The following is a 14,538-nucleotide window of genomic DNA, read 5'->3' on the forward strand; positions in this document are numbered from 1 at the left end:
AGATGAATCCTCAAAAAAATATTAGCAAGCCGGATCAAGCAATACATGAAAAATATCATAAACCATGATCAAGTGGGATTTATACTGGGGAGGCAAGGCTGGTACAATATTCGCAAATCAATCAATGTGATTCATTACATAAACAAAAGGAAGGAGAAAAACCACATGATAATATCAATAAATGCAGAAAAAGCATTTGATAAAATCCAGCACCCATTCATGATCAAAACTCTCAGCAAAGTGGGAATACAGGGAACATACCTCAACATGATAAAGGCCATCTATGACAAACCCACAGCCAACATCATACTCAACAAGCAAAAATTAAAAGCAATCCCCTTAAGATCAGGAACAAGGCAGGGATGCCCCCTTTCACCACTCTTATTCAACATAGTTCTGGAAGTCCTAGCCACAGCAATCAGACAAGAAGAAGAAATAAAAGGCATCCAAATTGGAAAAGAATAAATAAAACTACCATTATTTGCGCAGATGATATGATATTGTGTATAGAAAACCCTAACGTCTGAGTCAAAAAACTACTGGAACTGATAAATGAATTCAGCAAGGTGGCAGGATATAAAATTAATACTCAGAAATCAGAGGCATTTTTATACACCAATAATGAACTGTCAGAAAGAGAAATAAGGAAACAATCCCCTTCACTATTGCAACCAAAAAAATAAAGTACTTAGGAGTACATTTAACCAAGGAGATTAAAGTCTTGTACTCGGAAAATTATAAAACATTGATAAAAGAAATCAAGGAAGATACAAACAAGTGGAAGCATATACCGTTCTCATGGTTAGGAAGAATAAACATCATTAAAATGTCTATAGTACCCAAAGCAATTTATAAATTCAATGCAATACCAATTAAAATACCAAAGACATACTTCAAAGATATAGAACACATATTCCAAAAATTTATACGGAACCAAAAACGAACATGAATAGCCTCAGCAATCTTGAAAAGGAAGAATAAAGTGGGAGGTATCACACTTCCTGATATGAAGTTATGCTACAAGGCCATTGTACTCAAAACAGCCTGGTACTGGCATAAGAACAGGTATATAGATCAATGGAACAGAACAGAGAACCCAGAAATAAACCCACACCTTTATGGACAACTGATATTTGACAAAGGAGGTAAGAGCACACAGTGGAGTAAAGACAGCCTCTTTAACAAATGGTGTTGGGAAAATTGGACATCTACTAGCAAAAAAATGAAACTAGACCACCAACTTACATCATTCACAAAAATAAACTTAAAATGGATAAAAGACTTAAATCTAAGCCATGAAACCATAAGCATCTTAGAAGAAAACATAGGCAATAAGCTCTCCGACATCTCTCGCAGCGATATATTTGCCAATTTATCTCCACGGGCAAGTAAAATAGAAGACAGGATAAACAAATGGGACTATATCAAACTAAAAAGCTTTTGCACAGCTAAAGACAGTAAGAACAGAATAAAAAGACAAACTACACAATGGGAGAACATATTCCACAATACACCTGATAAGGGGTTAATAACCAAAATTTATAAAGAACTTGTAAAAGACTCAACACCAGAAAGACAAACAATCCAATCAAAAAATGGGCAAGAGAAATGAATAGACACTTCTCCAAAGAGGATATACTGATGGCCAATAGGCATATGGAAAAATGCTCAACATCACTAATCATTAGAGAAATGCAAATTAAAACCAAAATGAGATATCACCTCACAGCAGTCAGAATGGCGCTCATCAACAAAACAACACAGAATAAGTGCTGGCGAGGATGTGGAGAAAAGGGAACCCTCCTGCACTGCTGGTGGGAATGCAGACTGGTGCAGCCACTGTGGAAAACAGTATGGAGATTCCTCAAAAAATTAAAAATCAAACTGCCTTTTGACCCAGCTGTCCCACTTTTAGGAATATACCCTAAGAATACCATAGCACTGTTCCAAAAGGAGAAATGCACCCCCATGTTTATGGTAGCATTGTTCACAATAGTGAAGATCTGGAAACGCCCAAGTGTCTGTCAGTGGACGAGTGGATTAAAAAGCTTTGGTATAGGCCCTGGCTGGTTGGCTCAGTGGTAGAGCATCGGCCTGGCATGCAGGAGTCCTAGGTTCGATTTCCGGCCAGGGCACACAGGAGAGGCACCCATCTGCTTCTCCACCCCTCCCCCTCTCCTTCCTCTCTGTCTCTCACTTCCCCTCCGGCAGCCGAGGCTCCATTGGAGCAAAAGATGGCCTGGGCACTGGGGATGGCTCCTTGGCCTCTGCCTCAGGCGCTAGAGTGGCTCTGGTCGCGACAAAGCTACGCCCCAGATGGGCAGAGCATCGCCTCCTGGTGGGTGTGCCGGGTGGATCCTGGTCGGGCGCATGTGGGAGTCTGTCTGACTGCCTCCCCGTTTCCAGCTTCAGAAAAATACAAAAAAACAAACAAAAAAACTTTGGTATATATACTATGGAATACTACTCAGCCATAAGAAATGATGACATTGGATCATTTATAACAACATGGATGGACCTTGATAACATTATACTGAGTGAAATAAGTAAATCAGGAAAAACTAAGAACTATATGATTCCATACATAGATGGGACATAAAAATGAGACTCAGAGACATGGACAAGAGTGTGATGGTCGAAGGGGGGGAGGTGTGAGGGAGGTGGTGGGGGAGGGGAGGAGCACAAAGAAAACCAGATAGAAGGTGAGAGAAGACAATTTGACTTTGGGTGAGGACGGGTATGCAACATAATCAAATGTCAAAATAATCTGGAGATGTTTTCTCTGAACATATGTACTCTGATTTATCAATTTCACCCCATTAAAATAAAAGAAAAGAAAAGGGTAAGAACTATATGATTTCACATACAGGTGGGATATAAAACTGAGACTCACAGACATAGATAAAAGTGGTTACCAGAGGGAGCAGGATGTGGGGGAGGGAGTGGAAAGAAGTGAGTAAAGAGGGACAAATATATGATGATTTGACTTTGGGTGATGGGTATACAACATAATCAATAGTTCAAATGCTATTGAAATGTTTAACTGAAACCTATGTACTCTTGTTGATCAATGTCACCCTGTTAAATTTAATTTTCTAAATAAAATTTAAAAAATTATTTTGACTAAAGAAGCATTTAAAATTTTAGCAAGCTAACTTTAAAGACAAATAGGCTGTTTTTGCACTAGTTAAGCAAGAGGAGACAAACTAGAAAGTAAATAGAAAACACATTAGACACAGGAATATCTGAAAATACACTGACTGCATGGCTGTCTGCCTGGCAAGGCTGTTGAGGTAGAAATGACTAGATTTGACCCAGACAGGTGTAACATACACCCGCGCAACTCAACTACTAACTCAAAAATCTATAATGAAAATTTTCTTCACAAATACGAAAAGTTCAGAAAGTTTCTAACAACTGCTCTGCAAATTAAGGTTAATGTTCATCGAATTAGCCATATTTCAAAGTATAATTAAAAAAGAAAAAGAGAAAGATGTTTCAAATGAACAAATGTATCCCAGATCCAAAGCACCCCTTAAAGGGAAGCAAGGCAGGCCCTTCATCTGTGTAGCTTTTTTTTTTTTTTGTATTTTTCTGAAGCTTGAAACGGGGAGAGATAGACAGACTCCCGCATGCGCCCAACCGGGATCTACTCGGCACGCCCACCAGGGGGCGATGCTCTGCCCCTCCGGGGCGTCGTTCTGTCGCGACCAGAGCCACTCTAGCGCCTGGGGCAGAGGCCAAGGAGCCATCCCCAGCGCCCGGGCCATCTTTGCTCCAATGGAGCCTCGGCTGCGGGAGGGGAAGAGAGAGACAGAGAGGAAGGAGAGGGGGAGGGGTGGAAAAGCAAACGGGCGCTTCTCCTGTGTGCCCTGGCCCGGAATCGAACCCAGGACCTCTGCACGCCAGGCCGACGCTCTACCACTGAGCCAACCGGCCAGGGCCGATGTGTAGCTTCTAGTTCAATTGCATCTAAAGACTCAAGAGACTGTGATTCTTTAACGTGGGTTAAGAGAAATAAGAGTTAATTTGCTCATACAAAATTTTTTCCTAATGAATCACTGCCCTTCAATTTGCTTTTATTTAACATTTACAAAGGTTGTTATTGAAGTTTGCTGTATGTCACTGCCAGGGAACCAAGTTGTGTCTGTACTTAGAAAAGAACACAATGGAGATGAGGCAGAGTTATAATCAAAACTGAAGCTTGCCTTCCTCATACTGCCAAATCCACCCTGGCCTAGAAGCCTCATCCTAAATACTGCAAAAGCCACCTACATCGATCAATTGTACTGAATACAAGATAAGCTTTCTGTATTGCAAAAATTCACAGAACAAAGTAATAGACAAAAATTACTCAAAATGATCAACAAATTTTTATTTAATATTCCTCTCTGGTATTTATCAGTGGGCAAATTACTTAGTTGAATATGATCTCTTCACAAAATAAAAATACTATTTTAAAACATCTGCAAGTTCTCCTATTCCTTTTGTGATCCATAATACTACTTTTGAATTATACAACTGTTTTAACAATAGTTCTCATACTGAAAGTAGTAGGATTCTAATTGAAATAAAATGACCTTCAACCCAAATTGAGGGAAATAGATTATAATTGACAATATATATAAATAACAGAGAATGCTTATTGAGTATTATCAATGTGCCTGGTACCATTTTAAGCTCTTTGTATTAAGTATGTCCTACAATTCTAAAACCAATACTATAACTTAAATATAATTACTATCCTCATTTATATATATAAAGAAACTGAAGAAATCAAGGCCAGAATTTGAACCCATGCAATCTGACATCACTCATGCTGCCAGAAGGCAGCTTACAGCTACAGTAATGAAGTTTTGCTTATTCAAGACAGATTTTTAAATTATAGTACTATAAGAAGTCATTTTTTTTGTATTTTTGTATTTTTCTGAAGTTGGAAACGGGGAGGCAGTCAGACAGACTCCCGCATGCGCCCAACCGGGATCCACCCGGCATGCCCACCAGGGGGCAATGCTCTGCCCATCTGGGGCCCCGCTCTGTTGCAACCAGAGCCATTCTAGCACCTGAAGCAGAGGCCATGGAGCCATCCTCAGGGCCTGGGCCAACTTTGCTCCAATGGATCCTTGGCTGCGGGAGGGGAAGAGACAGAGAGGAAGGAGAGGGGGAGGGGTGGAGAAGCAGATGGGCGCTTCTCCTGTGTGCCCTGGCTGGGAATCGAACCCGAGACTCCTGCATGCCAGGCTGACACTCTACCACTGAGCCAACTTGCCAGGGCTGAGAAGTCATTTTCTACCAAAGAAAAAAACACACATTTTTCTCCTTTTATTTTATTGGGTTTAACGATGGCAGTGGAATTTCATCTTTCTACTCTATTCTATTTTTCCTCAAATAAAACTATCATTAAAAGAATAAACTTACACAGTGAGCAATTTGATGCCTAAGAATGATGAAATTTGGAAACTCAGTATGTACTGAAATCAACTCACACCTGAGAAAGTGAATCAATAAAAGTTATTAATAAATCACTTCATTATTCTGTCCCCACACTTCTGAATTACTCTATCACAACTGAAAAAAATACCTGCTTCCCAGCAACTAAATTATATAGGGAAAAGTAAAATAATGCAGTAGTTTAAATGAAATGAGAATAGCAATTTTTATATAAACTATATTAAACTCTAACCTCTGAGAAGGGCAATATCTTATATCTTTTACACATATCATCTAAATAATAATTAAGAGAATATCTGTATTAAAAAATATCATGCAATAATATCTACCGGAGTAAAAAAAGAAAACAATTATAAACCACCAATTCTCATAATCTTATTTATAAATAAGCTATATTAGAAACCTGAAATTTATTTGTACATGAGAAAATATTCATATGTGGAACCCAGGGTTAGGGTAGTGTGAAAGTTAAACAGTGTAAACTTTGGAATCATGGAGACCAATATTTCCCTTCCCCTATGTAAAAGTTAAACAGTGTAAACTTTGGAATCATGGAGACCAATATTTCCCTTCCCCTATTAACAGGATTAAAAAAATACATAACCTATTTGTGTCTCAATTTCCTCACCTGTAAAACAAGCATAACAATAACCATCTCATATGTTTTTCCTGAGGTTTAAATGAGACAATGTTATGAAAACAATTAGAACAGAATCCAACACAGTGAGGACCAGTGAGGACCTGGTAATCTGGGAATCAGAAGAGAGAAGGAAAATGTCCTTTTCTTCCTTCCTTTCTTAGTAGAGGAGGGAGAAGCATATTTTCTTCCTACCTTTTACTGTACACTTGTCTCTTACTGCCTAGTATCCCTCTGCTCAGCTGGTGCCCAAGGTGCTCAACTGTGCTTCACTGTAGATTCCTGCAGCAATTTGCTATCCATCATACATCATCCTCCAAAATAACTCAATCCCCTCCTCCCTCATTTAAGACTTCTCTGCTAGGAATTAAGCAATCCTCTTGACTAAGTATTAATTATACATTAACATTCTGAGAGATTTTGGTTAGTAAGCTAAACTAATCACTGGTAGCCTAAAAGAAATGGAAACAAAATAAAAATTTAGGGAAAATAGACCACATTTTCCTAAATATTTGCCTATAAATCTGGTTCTTTAAGTAATTTCTATTAGTCATAGCTTCTTCCAATATAATCCACCAAGTTCTGAGAATTTTCAAAATAGATCCTATGGCAGTAAGGACAGCCAGCTGCTTACAAGCTGCCAATGTCACTGTCAATTTCACAATAATTCTAAAATAATATATTTTAATATTGAATCTTAGAAAGTGCAGAATTTGTCATTTCCTAAATCAGATGCTAACATCTAGAATAAAATACACTTGTATTTCATTCATTTATGTAGTTCATTCCATAGATACCTAAATAAAATGCATTAAAACTGGTGAATATCAATAGGGACCAAACTGTAATTTATTTATTTATTTATTTATTTATTTATTTATTTATTTATTTCTGAAGTTGGAAATGGGGAGGCAGTCAGGCAGACTCCCGCATGCGCCCAACCAGGATCCACCCGGCATGCCCACCAGGGGGTGATGCTCTGCCCATCCGGGGCGTTGCTCTGTTGCAACCAGAGCCATTCTAGCGCCTGAGGCAGAGGCCATAGAGCCATCCTCAGCGCCCGGGCCAACTTTGCTCCAATGGTGCCTTGGCTGCAGGAGGGGAAGAGAGACAAAGAGGAAGGAGAGGGGGAGGGGTGAAGAAGCAGATGGGCGCCTCTCCTGTGTGCCCTGGCCGGGAATTGAACCCAGGACTCCCACACATCAGGCCGACACTCTACCACTGAGCCAACCGGCCAGGGCCCCAAACTGTAATTTTGAAAAATACTTTGAACCTTTGACCTTCTTTAATTTTCTAATTAAAGAGTGAAAAACCATGCAATATTGTATAAGTAAATTCTCCCAAAATCTTTATTTTCTAAAATAATAGAAATAAAACAAATCTGAGCACTAAAAGTAGTCTTAGTCTAACACAAAGCTCAATCAGATATTTAATTCTGTCTGGGAATCGTTTTATTTTTATTGTCATGCAACATAAATATAAAAAGCAAAATGAAGATGCTTCATATTAATTCACAATTTTCTTTCCTCTTTGAATTAAAAAACCCCCTCATTTTAGTTCTAAGATTAATAACAAACAGCTTTTATTCCTTCATTTATTCAATATCTATATTTTTAGTACAAGGCATAAAGGTACCAAAAGAGATAAAACAACTGAAGAGTTAACCAGTTATATTATGAAACCAAGAACACTGTCTATTTGGGAAGAAGAGTGGGAAGGCTCAACATGGAGATGTGGTAAACTAGAACAAGTTTTGAGAGAAATCCATGCATCCTAAAAATACCATGTTTTTCACTCCATAAGACGTACTTTTTCCCCCCAAAAGTGGAGGGGGAAACGCCTGTGCATCTTATGGAGTGAATGTTCATTTTTTTTAGCTGCTGTGGGGCGCTGCGCTGGTAAACACATATAGAATGAACGCCAGCCAGCAGGAGCGTAATCATACCAGCCACAATGGTGTGCGGAACCCCAGCATCTGCTGAGTGATCTCCTGTTCCGGTTTCCACAGTTGCATGCAGCGCCGGAGGGAAGGCGAGCGATGTTGTGTGGCATCATCTGGCATCATCAAGGGCAGAAGTGAGAGGCGCGCTGCAGCTGCTGGAGCTCTGTGTGAAGTGCTGACGTCACTTGCTGCCCTATTAGTGCTTGACCTGTTTAGAGCACATATTAGCGAAACCACAAAAAAAAACTTCAAAGACGTGAAGACTCATCTAGCTGTAATTCCTGGGGGTCTTACCAGCCAGTTGCAACCTCTCGCCATTTCCATCAACAAACCGTTTAAAGTCTTTATGTGAGAAGAGTGGAACAAATGGATGGCTGCTGGTAATCATGATCTGACACCAACTGGATGAATGAAGAGACCCACTGTCACTCAAGTTTGTGAATGGGTGAAAACATCATGGCAGTCAGTAAAGAATGAAACCGTGGTACGGTCATTCAAAAAACGTGGCATTAGCAATGCCTTAGATGGCACTGAAGATGGTATCATATATGAAAATAGCAAAGAAAGTGATACCAGTGATTGTGAGCAACTGAGCTTCTTAAATTCTGACACCAGCAATGATAAGTTCCTGGGATTCCGGACAACTAGAAGAGTATTTGAACATTAAAGTCTCTTCTCATTTGTTAATAACAGTGCTAATGGTTGTTAATACTGCTGTTGAATTTACATTGTTGAAATATTATTGTGGTATATTTTATTAAAGATTTTAACAAACCATTTGGTTCAGAATATTTTTTTCCTTATTTTCTTCCTTAAAACCCTAGATGTGTCTTATAGAATGAAAAATACGGTACTTACAAAGCTAACTCTTTCCACCCTATCCATCCCATCCCCACTTGAAATCATAAATGTTTATGTAAACGTTATCATAGGTTAAACAGCCTATAATTTTTTCACTGGCTGAAAAGCATATTAAGATGACTGCCAACCATAACCACATCCCCAAGTAACAAGCTCCTGGTATAGTAATAAATAAAATACCATGTAAAACATTCATGTCAGAAAGCAAAAAGTATTACTTATGTTACTGATGTAAACATGCTTTCAAGAAGGGGTAACAAAAATAAATTTAGTTGTTAGGCTTAAATATGGTTTTTAAAATTTAAGCCACTCACTCAAGTTCTATATCCCTACTACTGAAAATATCATTACCAAAGCCCAGTATTTCACTTCAAGGTTAGGACCACAGTCAAGTTTTACATCTAAATTTACTTTTTAAAGATTGTTCTGGCCTGACCAGGCGGTGATACAGTGGATAGAACGTTGGACTGGGATGCGGAGGACCCAGGTTTGAGACCCCCAGGTCGCCAGCTTGAGCACGGGCTCATCTGGTTTAAGCAAAGCTCACCAGCTTGGATCCAAGGTCGCTGGCTCGAGCAAGGGTCACTTGGTCTGCTGTAGCCCCCTGGTCCAAGGCACATATGAGAAAGCAATCAATGAACAAGTAAGGACCCACAACAAAGAACTGATGCTTCTCATCTCTCTCCTTTCCTGTCTGTCCATCCCTCTCTCTGACTCTGTCTCTTGTCAAAAAAAAAAAAAAAAAAAAAAGATTGTTCTGTATCCTTTAGCACAGTGTTTTTCAACCGCTGGTCCACCAGAAATTTCATGATAGTCTGTGAAAGAGTTAACCACCCTGATGTTGTATCTTCATTCATGGACAGGCAATTGAAAAATCACTGTTTTAGATGGGTATGCCACAGAATTGAATGACATGATAACCTGGACATGTTTTCTTTGAATATATGTACCCTGATTTATTGATGTCACCCCATTAAAATAAAAATTTATTTATAAAAAAAAAAAAAGGCCTGACCTGTGGTGGCGCAGTGGATAAAGCGTCGACCAGGAAATGCTGAGGTCGCCAGTTTGAAACCCTGGGCTTGCCTGGTCAAGGCACATACGAGATTTGATGCTTCCAGCTCCTCCCCCCTGTCTCTCTCTCTCTTTCTCTCTCTCTCTCTGTCTCTCCTCTCTAAAATGAATAAAAAATAAAAATTAAAAATTAAAAAAATTTTTTAAAAAAGAAAAATCAGTTTTAGCAGACAAGAACTTCAACTATAGCACTACTTTTTGAAAGGTAAAGTAGAGCCACTCAAGTAACACCTTAATTAGAGGGTGGGGCAAAAGTAAGTTTACAGTAGTAAGTATAAAAAACACAGTTTATTCTTGTATTATTATTTATTAATTATTGTATTATTTTTCATACGAACTATAAACCTACTTTACTCAACCCTGTATTCACAGAGCACTACTATATTTCAGATATGGATACAAAGATAACTAATAATAAAGATAAAGAGACCTATGCTCAAGGAACTTATAGTTCAACAAAAAAGAAGACAGAGTTGTACACAACTCACTATAATGAAAGATGATAAAAAGTTGTGCAAGTTGCACAATGCATTAAGGAAGTACAAAAGAGGCACTGATTGCCTCTAAGGTCACAGATGTCATATGTAAGCTGATCTTGATGGATAGGAAGAAAGTCAAAGTCATCAATCAAAGGCAAAAACCTGTAAAAGTGAATAATTCTAGAAATAAGGAGTTGCTGGGATGTGCTGTCCCTTGATAGATATGAGGATGACAAAAATGAAGCTTGAGGCAGAAAATGAAGGTCTTTAAGCGCCATGCTAAGGACCCTATAAGTAGGGCACAAGGAATATGATGTGGAGAGATCTATGATAGCCTTTTGTCATGAAAAAGCAAAATTTGTAATTGAAAAACATAAAGTATTCATATTGAAAATCATGTTTAAGTCAAATGAGTTTAAATTTTATTTTTTCTCCACTTATATCAAATGTACTGTGTTCCCATAGCTTAAACTGGAAGTTAATGTCTATACAATACTTCACTTTTTACATACATTATAAATGTATTAGGTACAAAGTCTGAGTCCTTCGAAGTTCTTTTGAAGATAATATTATTTTTTTCGTCTTGGTTTTTCCACATTCTCAAGCACAGTGTTTAACACATGGAAGAAATTCAATAAAATTTGAAGAGACAGTCTGTGTATTAAAGCTCTTACCAGAAGAACTATTAGAATTTGCGCTATACCAAATCAATTTCACAAAAATAAATTTCATAGAAAATCAAGGCCATAGAGGCCGTGCTGAAAGGATAGAACTTTAACTGCTACACTCCTAGAAGACAGCAATCTGAGCTGCCCTGCAGCACCTCTGCAGCTGAACAGTTGTTAAGATCAAGTGTCAGCTTGGACATGTATAATCACTCCGTTAGCAGATAGCTGAGAACATTGCAAGTGATAGTGTCGAAGTTATCTGCCAAAGTAGTCATCTACTTTAGACACAGATATAATCCAGGGTCCATCCCTGCAAAGCTACCTGAGGTTTGGCTCCTTTACACGATGGTGTCAGATAACTAAAAAATCAGATCACCTGAAAATTCAAGTGACATCAGGCCACAGGGCTAGTCTGGCACGAAGGATATTCCCAGCTCCAGGACTTCCTACCCAAATCTAGGGAGACAGACTTCTCAGCAATCAGAAGGCTCATCTTTCTGGACTCAAAATTTCTAGTATAACTCCTCCTTTCCACCTTCTCAAGATTTGAGGAGGGGCAGAGAATTTCTCTTCCTTCTAAATCACATTATAGAAAATATAAATTATGCTCTCCAGTAATATTCCTCTGATTATCCTAAAGGATTTTAGTTCTCTATGACATCTAAAAGAAGTAGAGGAGAGACAGGTTGGTCTCCAGTTCATATGCCACTTTTGGGTAACTCTTCTCTTTTCGCCCTCTCCCCATTTACGCACACAGGCAAACTATGAAGTCTTATCAAGGCATGCTGATCAGTTCTTTCTGTGTCATCTTCCCTTGATAAGCATATTCTAAATTATCTCTCTGTGGGTCTTAGAAATGATAAGAATTGCTACTACCTTCAATGAATCCGAAATTTCTTTTTTATGCCTGCAACAAATTACTAAGAAAAGTTATAGGCACTATGTTTTTATAGTTTGGCCTGAAACTCACTGAGATTCAGCTGCCCCATGCCTCTGTCCACGGTGAAATAAAACATTCCACCACCAAGAAATTAACCAAAAGTATGTCAATTCAGTCCTTGCCAGTTCTGTCCAATGTGAGCTCCATCTGAAACAAAACCAATCGACCAACCAACCAACCAACAACAACAAAAAAACACAAAAGAAACCTAGAGTGGGATCAGTGCAAGTCAGGAAAGGGAGGACATTCAAATATGCCTTCATCTCAAGACTGCATACATGGGACTAACACCAGGAACACTGCATCTGGAACAGGATATAAATCTATTCCTCACTCACTGAAAGTCTACATTTCTGTTCATAATTTTAGCTCAGTAACTCACTACAATTTGAATCTTCTATTATCAACTTTTTATTCCTTTTCCTCTAACTCAATAAATGTTGGGAATATTCTGAAAGTGAGGCTTCCAAGTACCTCATTTATTTATTTATTTATTCATTTTTTGGGGGGGGAGGGCAAGAAGAATCAGCTCCCTTATGTGCCTTGACCAGACAAGTGCAGAGTTTTGAACTAGTGACCTCAGCGTTCAGGGTCAATGCTTTATCCACTGTGCTACCACAGGTCAGACCCCCAAGTACCTCAATTTTAGCATCTCAGTTTCCTCATTTATATGAGGAACTAAGCCCATTTTTAGTTTTCAACAGCCAATACATCCATTCTATGTAGGCCCAACCAAAACAACCTATAAAAGATAGACTGAGCCTGACCAGGCACTGGCTCAGTGAATAGAGCGTCAGACTGGGATGCGAAGAACCCAGGTTCGAAATCCAAGGTGCTGCTTGAGTGTGGGCTCATCCAGCTTGAATGTGGGCTCACCAGCTTAAGCACAGGGTCCCTGGCTTGAGTGTAAGATCACAGACATAACCCCATGGTCACTGACTTGAGTCCAAGGTCGCTTGCTTGGGCAAGGAGTCTCTCGTTCTGCTATAGCCACCCCTACCCCTACAAGGCATATATGAGAAAGCAATCAATGAACAACTAAGGTGCTGCAACAAAGACCTGATACTTCTAATCTCTCTTCCTTCCTGTCTGTCTGCCTACCCCTATCCTTCTGTATTTTGCAAAAAAAAAAAAAAAAAATAGACTGAGCCTCTTAAATTAAAGGGTTTTGTGGAACTGAGCAGAAGGTAGCAGTCTATGTTATTATTCTATTTTTGCATTCTTTTCTTTCCTGTACATAAATGCCTCACGTTTCTCTACTGAAAACAAACTTTCAACTAAATTCTTAAGAGCCTCGTCACAGAAGAAAATAATGGACACTATGGAACGATGACTACAATTTCTCAAGTATATACACATTTGTTTATATTTTCTATTAAAAATGAAAATGTCATATATATTGGATCAAAGACTATTAACACATGTCAAGAAGATTCAGTGTTTTATGGCTTTACCCTATTTGTGACAGTCCTCTATTCTTCCAGTGCTTTCAAAGGAAAAACATAAGCCTCTTCCCTGACTACGATACACTTCAAATGCTTTGAAACAGAATTCTTTAAAATAAAATCTTAATAATCAAGATGAACACAAAGTCTCATTTTTTTTGAACACACATTGATCGTGTTAATTAAATCTTTCCTACTCTGTGCTTTATTGACCCTTAGAACCGTTATCTTTGGAGGCAATCCATTATGACATCAAGCAGATATATTATACATTGTTAAGCTAGCATGTATATGCATGCTGAGAAAGCTTTACCTTTACAATTTGTTGGGTAATTTAGGCATTGCTTTTACTTCTTCCAAACTTTCAGAGTCTGGTTTTCTATGACACTAAATAATCTATATATTTTCTCATTTGAAATATCAGGACCATTTGGAACTGAATTAAAGTATTATTTCATCAAATATATACATATATAGCTTGAAGGCCATTCTAACCTCTTTAATTTTTCTCCTTCATAAACTAATGCTTTCTATTACCTTACATGTACATTTGCATTGAGTAGGACTTCCTTATGGTTGACTTAAATACAATTATGATTTATGGTAAAGTATAAATGATTTAAATAAGAATATTTAATGATGCTGGGGTTTGCCACTGAAGGCTGAAGGTGCCCAGGGCCGTCAGACCCATCTACGACACTGTGGACGAGCCTAGGGTATTTCTTCCAAGAAGCAGGTAAACTGATCTCCTTTGCACAAGGGCCACTTAACAATGTCTTGCCTGAATAGTCAGGTTTTTTATTCTTCCCTCGAAGATCTCTGTTGTGGGTGTTGATAGTCCTATTTTCTGCTGCTTTGCTTAATATATAGTGTTTCCTTTATTCCTCCTACCTCAATGCCCCACTCATATTTCAGGCTGGGACCTACTCCTAATTTAGAGCTCTCTTTCCCCCTTTTGCCAACTTCTATTATAAATCTACCTTTGCCACCCAGCTTAGTGTATCCCAAGGTTCTCTTTACCAAGCCAAAGTCACAGAGCTC

General features: G+C 38.6%; 1 protein-coding gene and 1 non-coding gene across 10 annotated transcripts in view; both read right to left on the reverse strand.

Moving 5' to 3' along the window:
- The window catches only part of TCF12 (transcription factor 12), a 378,278-nt gene that overhangs the window by 181,370 nt on the left and 182,370 nt on the right, over positions 1-14,538 (reverse strand). The gene's annotated exons all lie outside the window — the stretch shown is intronic.
- TRNAI-GAU (transfer RNA isoleucine (anticodon GAU)) lies at positions 7,254-7,329 on the reverse strand. The gene has a single exon. It is a non-coding gene; the product is annotated as a tRNA-Ile (tRNA).

This window comes from Saccopteryx leptura, chromosome 6 (genome assembly GCF_036850995.1).
Source record: "Saccopteryx leptura isolate mSacLep1 chromosome 6, mSacLep1_pri_phased_curated, whole genome shotgun sequence".
Lineage (NCBI taxonomy): Eukaryota > Metazoa > Chordata > Mammalia > Chiroptera > Emballonuridae > Saccopteryx > Saccopteryx leptura.